Here is a 9,997-nt window from a genome sequence, read left to right on the forward strand (position 1 = left end):
AGTTGGTTAAACATCAGACTCTTGATCTCAGTTCAGGTCATAATCTCTCAGTTTATGAGTTCAAGCTCCACATCAGTCTCTGAGTGCTGATGGCGTGGAGCCTGCTTGGGATTGTTTCTCTTTCTCTCTGCCCCTCCCCTGCTTGTGTGCTCTTTCTCTCTTTTATTAAAAAAAATAAAAAATAAAAAATAAAATTACAGTGTTGGTATACTAATGGCCTGAGATGTCTGGACAAACACATTAAATCAGAGGGAATACATCCACTTATTCATATTCAATATTTGAAAACATGTTTTAAATGTAATTTGTGCACGTGATCAAAGCCTATCACGTGCGCAAAGCTTAACCAGGCCTATGAAGAGAAAAGACAATATAAGTAACAACCAGTAAGGGCAATAGACACTAGAAAGAGACCTAAGGGGGTTTCAGACACCGTAGTCATTAAGGAGATAAAATATGAGATAAAGATTTTGTAGATGACTAAAATATTTTTTTATAATTTTTTAACGTTTATTTATTATTGAAAGACAGAGAGAGTCAGAGTGTGAGCAGGGGAGAAGTAGCGGGAGAGAGAGATACAGAATCCGAAGCAGGCCCCAGGTTCTGAGCTGTCAGCACAGAGCTCGATGCGGGGCTCAAACCCACAAACCACGAGATCATGACCTGAGCCAAAGTCGCACGCTTAACCGAGAGCTATCCAGATGCCCCACAGATGACTAAAATATATATATATATATAAAAATAGGAATATCTCAAAATAAGCATTCTTTTAACAATAAGATAAAAACTCTTATTTGAAATAAAGATGCTATAGAAACAAAAACTGAGTGTAAAGTTGAGGGCATACCAGCACCAGTGGGAATACTAAAGTTGGAGGAATATAACAAAATAAAGAAGATCATTGAGACAGTGTAAGGGAAAAAAAGAAACACAGAAGCAAATTAACACCAATTGAACTGATAACCATGCCATTAAATTTAAGTTAATTATGACTGTGTAGTATTCTGTGGAAATTAAATAAAGTATTTGGTATTGAAATAAAAAATGACAATGCCATATAATTTAATAGCATGGACTAGACATAAATTTTTATGGCCCTTGCATTATCCTGGGAAAAAGTGAACGCACCAACTGGCATTGCGTTTGATAAACTAGAAACACATTTTTAATCATAAGAAGAAGAAAATAATTCTAAAATGGTAAGTTTTGAGCCAATGAAGAGGACATGATAAAACAGGAATTACTCATCACTTGTAGCTGGCATAAACTATAGAAACAAGAGACACGTTTGCTTTATTGATTTATATATATATTCTTGTGCATTACAGAATTTAAAATATATAAACATTTAGAATTATCACTACCTTTTCCAGAACAAACTAATCAGATGACCATCCAAAACAAAAACCTTTTTAATCCAATTTTAACCTGCTTTAGGAAAAACAAAGTTACTAGCTAACACTTTACTAGCTAACACTTTAGCTAGTCTTTACTAGCTAACACTTTACTAGCTAACACTTAGCCCAAATTGGTGATTATATTTTTTTCACACATATATTCATATAGGTTTTGTAACACCTAATAGATATACATATTCCATATAATATAAAGTTTATGTGATGTTATATATCATATACATATGTAATCAACATTGATTGTATCTATAAAATATCTACATTAATATTCTCTCTGTTGAGAAAAGCTAGCTTGCCAAAATAAAAGAAATCAAGTCAAATTTCTGTTTCTATTAATTTTGCTGGAAAGTGGAATAAAAAATATCAAGGAATCCATACGTTGTTTGATATAATAAAACTCAAAACTGCTTTATTTATTTGCACAACATAAATGTTGACTTCATCAAATGTTATGAAGAAGAGTTGAACCTGAATCACTAGAGCAGTGAAGCAATTGCCAAAAATAATTTCTGGGCATCCTGGAGAATTTTCCCTTCTAGGATACCTTATCCTAAAACGGAGCTAGTGCCATTTTAGCTAGCATTTGAGACCGACCTTTTGTATCTTTGCTCTATGTATTTGGTTGCATATTTTGTTTAATTCCCATGTCAAAATTCAGCACTCCATATATTCAAATATCATGTGTACCAAGAAGTTGAGAGAAACAACAGGACCCTACCATCACGTCTCATTCTAAGCTTAATGGCTCCACTTCTTTGACTAAATAGTCCAATTTTCAAAGGTATAATTTAACAAAGCAAACTAGGAGTTATAGTTATAGTATAAAATCCTCAAGTTTTGGACAATCACAGTCTAGATTACACTTCCATTTCTTTGCGGACATTGCTTTGGACAAGGTCAACGGTGTCCTACATGCTGCTTAATTCAACGATGCTTTTGAGTTCTTATATTGCTTGAGTTTTCAACACCAATTGAGAATACTGACAACTTCTTCTACCTCCAAACATTTCTCTTTCCCATGTCTCTGACAACCTAAATATCATTTTTTTCTCTCTAGATAGCAAAAATATTTCTCTCTGGGTAAATGCTTTCTCTAATTCCAATGCTTAGGACAGTGTCCAGAAACACAATGCTCTAAATACACACATACAAACTTACCATAGTTTCTGAATGAATGAATGAATGAATGAATGAATGAATGAATTTGAGTAACTCTTTGACACCTACTTTTGCATAGATGGCAAATATTTTCAATGCAAGTCCAAAAATATACAGTAACCATCCTTTGTAAACTATGACTTGCCTTTTCCAGACAATATGAATGCCACAGTATATTCAAATTCTTAATAAAAAATATGAGTCATGGGGCGCCTGGGTGGCGCAGTCGGTTAAGCGTCCGACTTCAGCCAGGTCACGATCTCGCGGTCCGTGAGTTGGAGCCCCGCGTCGGGCTCTGGGCTGATGGCTCAGAGCCTGGAGCCTGTTTCTGATTCTGTGTCTCCCTCTCTCTCTGCCCCTCCCCCATTCATGCTCTGTCTCTCTCTGTCCCAAAAATAAATAAACGTTGAAAAAAAATTTAAAAAAATATATGAGTCATATCTTATTCCCTTTTGCCCATCATGCCTCCACACTTAACCCACATGAAATATTGTATATTCAACTTAATGTACATTATTTTTCAATATTTATTTTAGGAAATTTATTTTTTCTATTATAGTAAGACATTTAACATGTGATCTACCCTTTTAGCAAAATTTTAATTGTATAATACAGTATTGTTAACTATAGCACTATTGTATAGTAGATCTCAAGACTTATTCATTTTGCACAACTGAGACTTTATAGTCATTGAATAGCAACTTCTCATTTCTCCTCCCCTCAAGCCTTGACAACCACTGTTCCACTCTCTGTAGTTTGACTATTTTAAATACCTTATGTAAGTGGAGTCATATTTATCCTTATGTGACTGGCTTATTTTGCTTAGCATAAATTCGTCCAGGGTCATTCATGTTGATAAAGCTGCAGATTTATCCATATTGCAGGATTTCCTTCTTTTTTATGGCTCAGTACTATTTCAATGTATGTATCTACTGCATTTTCCTTATTCATTCATCAGTCAGTGGATACTTGGGTTGTTTCCATATCTTGGATATTGTGAATAATGCAGATATACATGGGCATGCGAATAACTCAAGATTTTTTTTAAATTTTTTAAAATGTTTTTATTTATTTTTGAGACAGAGAGAGACAGAGCATGAGCAGGGGAGGGGCAGAGAGAGGGGGGAGACATAGATTCTGAAGCAGGCTCCAGGCTCTGAGCTGTCAGCACAGAGCCCGTCACGGGACTCGAATTCACAGAGTGTGAGATCATGACCTGAGCTGCAGTCGGACGCTTAACTGACTGAGCCACCCAGGCGCCCCACTCCAGATTCTTGTTTCAGTTATTTTGGATACTCAGAAGTGGGATTGCTTGATCATATTGTATTACTATTTTTAATTTTTTGTGAAAACTTCATACTGTTTTCTATAGTGGCTGCGCTATTTCACATTCTATCAACAATGTACAGGATTCCAATGTTTCCTTATTCTCTCCAACACTTTATTTTTTAGTAATGATCATCTTAACATATTTAAGGTGATATTTCATTGTGGTTTCAATTTGTATCCACTGATAATTAGTAATGTAGAGCATCTTTTAATCTGGCAATTTCGTTGTTTTCTTGGAAAAACATCTAATCCTTTGCTCATTTTTTAAATCAGGTTATTATATCTCTATCTCTATATCTATCTAATGTCTATCATCTATCATCTATCTATCTATCTATCTATCTATCTATCTATCTATGTATCTATCATCATCTATCTCATCTATCTATCTATCTATCTATCTATCATCTATCTCATCTATCTATGTATCTATCTATCTCATCTATGTCTCCATGGATGCTACTGAGTTGTCTTGAATATTAACTCGTTAATCAAATATATACTGTGGAAAAATATTGTCCTGTTTTGTAGGTTGTCTTTTGACTGTTCACTTTTCTCTTTTTTGTGCAGAAGCTTTTTTGTTTGACACAGTTCTAGTTTTTTTTTTTCTTTGCTTGCTTGACATTACTTAACATTTTTAACATATATATGCTTTGTTTGTTTTACCTATAAACTGTATTTGCCAAATCTATGTTGTTGAGAGTGAAAACAATCTGGTTCTTTTTCATTTTAGAGGGAAAAGTTCAGTTTAGAAAATTTTAGTTTCAAGTAAAATCTAAAGAAAAATGGAGATATGAAGAATAGTGCTTATAGTATGCTCTTTTTTTCTGTAAGTAACCATCTATGTCTTACTGACTTACGATATGTACACAGGCACACCACTTTTTTTTAATAGGACATGGTAGGTTGACTTAGTAATTCATTCAACAGTACTCATCATGCCTCAGATACTCTTGTCAAACAGCAGACTCTACACTGAACTGGAAGAGAGGTGGTTTCTGTCATCAGACTACTTATTTTCTAGACTTGTTGAACAATAAGATACATAATGGATGCTGCCGTTCAATTTTCACCCCACACTCCCATTGGATAACCTTAGCTGTCATGCTATTCTTAGAACAGACTTGACATCACGTAGTGCAATAGTGACAGCTCAGATATGGTTCCAATTCACAGTTTCATTATGTGATATGGAACTATCATTGTTGCCACAGGACGTTGTGTGGAACACCAGAAGTCATTTTGTAAAGGACTCAATTATCTCTGCATGATGTGGTCCCAAATAATTAACATGCCCTCTAACCAAAAATTTTTGATCCTTTGCCATGAAAAAATGAGATGCTCTTGGCAGGGTACTCTGCCTGTAATGCACTTTACATATATTTTTTAGTTTATGGCTAATTTCCACATTGTCAGGCAAGACATCTAGCCAATACTTTCAAGTGAAAAATTCCCTAATCAGCTTCATGTAATGAAGCCAACGTTTTCACAACTTTTCTGGAATAACAATGTGTTTGCTCCACAAAAACAACCCCTTTTAGGAAAACTTTGACTACTGATGATATGTAAATAACTTAAATACATCAGACAGTTTTCCTCTTGATCATAGTCCTAAACATCCAGCTTGAGACCAAGTGTTCATCTCGATTATCTTCATTTAGTCATGGAAGTTAATAATTTTGAAAAATGGATTGGATTGTTTTTGAATCGATATTTTCAGTGTGTTAGCACCAATATGTAATTAATTTGTTTTGATCTTTTGATAAAAAGCTAACAACGTCACAAATCATAAGAGGATGTATTGACCCTTTAACATTACTGGAGGTTGGTTACATTGTTGTTTAAACTACCGAATAATGAGATGCTACAATCAAAACTATGTCATTCTTTTGACCCATTCCTCAGAAGAAACTGGCTTCCTTCACTTTAGTATATGTAATTGTTAAGAACAGGCAGAATATAAAGTTGACCATCTTTAAAGCTTTGCCCTAGGAAATATTTTTCAACAGATGATAAATATTCTATAGCAGATTCCTCATGACTAGCACTAAATTATAAGTATGCTTTATATTAAGCACTATAAAAGTAGAATGGGATTATTACTGTCTCCAACTAATCACTATTCATCACTTGGGACTCTGGTAGGTCAATATCTTCTATGAGATCTAGGTATTTCTTGCCTTTTTTTGCATAAAATGGAATACCATTGCCTGGTTTAAAAAAAAAAAAGGAAGGCAAGTGAGGATAATAGATATTGAACAGTATTTTCCACAAAATATAGGATTGATAGGACTGGCTAAAGCTAAAGCTTTGGTCTTTGTTCCTCCAAGTTAAAAAAAAGTAACAGTGATTATAACCTCCAGGACTACGTAGGATGTGATATAATTAAAAGTATACCTTTTTTGTATAAACAGATTTTGGTGCTTGTATAAATGTTAAAGGTAAAACATTAAGATAGTTGTGGAAATTTCTAATTCTTAAGATTAATGAATAATATCATTTCCCAGTTTGGCAGACTTTTGGTTACAGATTATATAGTTTCAAAGTATTAAACAGTAGGCTTTTACATTTATGCCTCAGCACAGCTATAAGAACAAGGTATTATTTTTAAGGTGCAGTGTTGTGTATTTATTTGGATCTACTTACAATTTTTGGAGTTTTGGCTTTGGAGTCACAGGGAGCAGAGCTAGAATACAGATTAAAGCAAAATTGGTCACCACCATAAATGCACTTTTTCAATTGCATATGGTAATAAATTATCTTATTGCTTGTCATTTTGAATTTTTCTTTCTATTAAATATGCTTAAAAACACCTTAACTGATTGGCTATCTGGAGAATTCTATGCACTGTAGTCTATGATCATTATCCCAAGTCCAGTCTTAGATATTTTTGCTTTTTGTATAATATATACATGCTACTGCATGGCTCATAGTTTGCCTCAAAAAAACAATATGTCCAAAGCTATTTTTTTTATTTTTTTATTTTTTTATTTATTTTTGAGAGCAAGAGAGAGCACAAGCGGGGAAGGGACACAGAGAGAGAGGGAGACGCAGAATCTAAAACAGGCTCCAGGCTCTGAGCTGCAAACCTCTGACTCACAGACCGAGAGATCACGACCTGAGCCGAAGTCGGACACTTAAGAGACTGAGCCACCCAGGCGCCCTTGTCCAAAGCTATTTTTAACTCCCACAGTCTGCTCCTTCTTCTTATCCTCATGATAGCACATGCCTCGTGAATCCACTTAGGAAATAAAGCCAGGAATCTGCAAGTCATTTTCGATACTTTTTGGGTTTTATTCCCTATACTCTGTGGCATTCTAGTAAATGTTTAGCAACTAGTTCTTCAGATAAAATAACGTTTTGACTTGAATCTTTTTAAGATTTGCATGATATAAATACTCCCACAGTGGCTGATTTTAATCTAACATTGTCAATTTTCTCTTCCGCCAGCTGTAACCAAAACGCTTGAAGACAGTGTAGGGATTCTCCAACGGTGGTCTTTGGATCAACAATATCAGAATCTTCTGTGAACTCATTATGAATGCAAATTTTTCATCCCTGGCCCAATTTACTGAAAGCAAAAACAAAAACAAATGCAAAAACAAAAACAAAAACAAAACCTCTCTGCTGGTATCTGGTAACCTGTGCTTTAAGAAGCTCTTCTGGTGATTTTTCTTTGTGATCTCATTGAAAGTTTTATTGTTACATTAGTGTATCAGTAGGAATTTTTGAGAGAAACATAACCAGTAAGGTGTGTGTGTGTGTGTGTGTGTGTGTGTGTGTGTGTGTGTGTGAGAGAGAGAGAGAGAGACAGAGAGAGAGAGAGAGAGAGAGAGAGAGAGATTTTAATGAAATGGTTCACATGATTGAGGAAGTGGCAAATCCTAAACATGTAGCAAAGGGCAGTAGGCTGGACACTCAGGAAGGATTGTGATGCAGTCTTGAACCTTAATTTCTTCTTTTCTGGGAAACCTCTGCTGTTCTTTATAAGACTTCAACCAACTGAATGAAGGCCGCCCACGTATGAAGAGTACTCATTTACTTATAGTCAACTGATTGGAGATGTTGATCATATCTACAAAATGCCTTCCTGGCAACATGTAGGCTTGTTTGCGAATAAATAACTAGGTCCTGTAGCCTAGCCAAGTTGGCACCTAAGGTTCACCATCCCAACGAGCTAGCATTATCTTAACTAATAGAATCATTTTATTCTTGTACTCCTCACAAGATTTTGTGTAAATATAAATATAAATACAAATATAAATAATATAAATATAAATATATGGCAGCATATATATGTATATATACATATATGTGTATATATGTACATATATGTGTGTATATATACATATACATGTACATGTACATATACATATACATATACATGTACATGTACATATACATATACGTATATGTATATGCAATTCAGTTCCTAGAATGCGTTGAGTTCTTTTCTGCATTAAGACTTTATATATGGTTCACTTACAATACTTTCCTTCTTAATTCTTTACCTAATTCCCATTCAACTCTTATTTCTTCTTAAGTGTTATTTGCTCAGAGCATTTTCCTAACTCTCCATTTAATTAGACACTTCATTTTATTTTTATTAAGAATACTTTAATTATGTAGTTATATATATGTTTATGTATTTAATGTTTAATTTTACAACTACTCTGGAGGCTGAATGAGAGCAGGAAACACTTCTCTTTATATGGCTTACATTTATTATCACATTTAGCTGTTGTACTTAATGGGAAGATATCATCCTTTTTATTCTGAGTGAGGGGACTAGCTTTTCTGGGGTTACATAGCCCAACTAGCTGAGGTGCTCGCTGTGGGCAAAGGGAATACACAATGGGTAATGGAAGAAATACCAGCTATAACCACATGACCAGTCACAGAAATGAAGACTGTAACTGTCATGAGTAGTTCTTACCTATTTTATTATGAATATATCTGTGTGTATATATTAAGTAAATATCTTTGCTTTCTTCCCTTTCTTTTCTCCTTATCATGTAACATATGCCATATTCACTTTAGACGATAAAATTTAAGTGTTGTCAGTGTGGTTTTGATTGTATACAGGATAGTTGTAGCATGTTAGGTGAAGGATGACATGGTATGACCTTATTATTGTCTTTATTTGGAGATTAAATATGATTGAGGAAGATGCATATACATAACAACTGGGCAAGGGATGGGCTTAATGGTAGTTAATGTTAAGTGGCAACTTGGCTGGGCCATGGTGCCCAGATATATGGTCAAACATTATTCTGAAACTGTTACTTGAAACTGTTTTTGGAAGAGGTTAAGATTTAAATTAGCGAACTCAAGTAAAGTAGATGGCCCTCCATGATGTGGGTAGGCCTCATCCAATCAGTTGAGCGCCTGAACAGAACAAAAATAACCTCCACCTAGCAGGAAGGAATTCTGCAACAGTGAGCGTTCAAATAAGAATTGTAATATCAGCTCTCCTAGGTCTCCACTCTGCTAGTCACCTTGAAGATTTTGAACTTGCTCGCCTCCAAAATCACGTGCTTCAAACCCTTAGATACCTCCCTATTTAGCAATCTAGTAATTATGTCAGTAAACCTTGAAAGCAAGTTTTTATGGGCTGAGCCGATCCAGAATGTACAATCTCCAGTGTATGATTTATTTATTTGAAACAATGGCTATAACCAGGTAGTGATTTTTTAAGACCATTAAATAGCCTTTCTTCATTGTGATTTTAAAAGGTCATGAGACCTGCACATCCATTAGCCACAGTCCACTTTTGACCCCAATTTCCTGAGAGGAAAAACTTGGGAAAGAACTGATTCACATACCTAGTTCCATTGATTTCTCAAGTCTGAAAAATAATTTTTATGCATGGGATATGTGCAAGCCATAATTATGGAAAAAAAATCTCCAAATCTGTAAAATTAGTGTGTAGGTACATATAATACACCTTCAAGGAAAATTATCACATTTATCCACTGATGATAAGCATGCGGGTGAATCAGCAGTGCCCTTTTTTATGATGCCAAAAATTCAAAACATAAACTATGTAGGCATTTATTAAAGATAAGAAGAAAGGAGAAGATAAAAGAAGAGAA

The sequence above is a fragment of the Felis catus genome, chromosome A1, assembly GCF_018350175.1.
Source record: "Felis catus isolate Fca126 chromosome A1, F.catus_Fca126_mat1.0, whole genome shotgun sequence".
NCBI classification, from domain to species: domain Eukaryota; kingdom Metazoa; phylum Chordata; class Mammalia; order Carnivora; family Felidae; genus Felis; species Felis catus.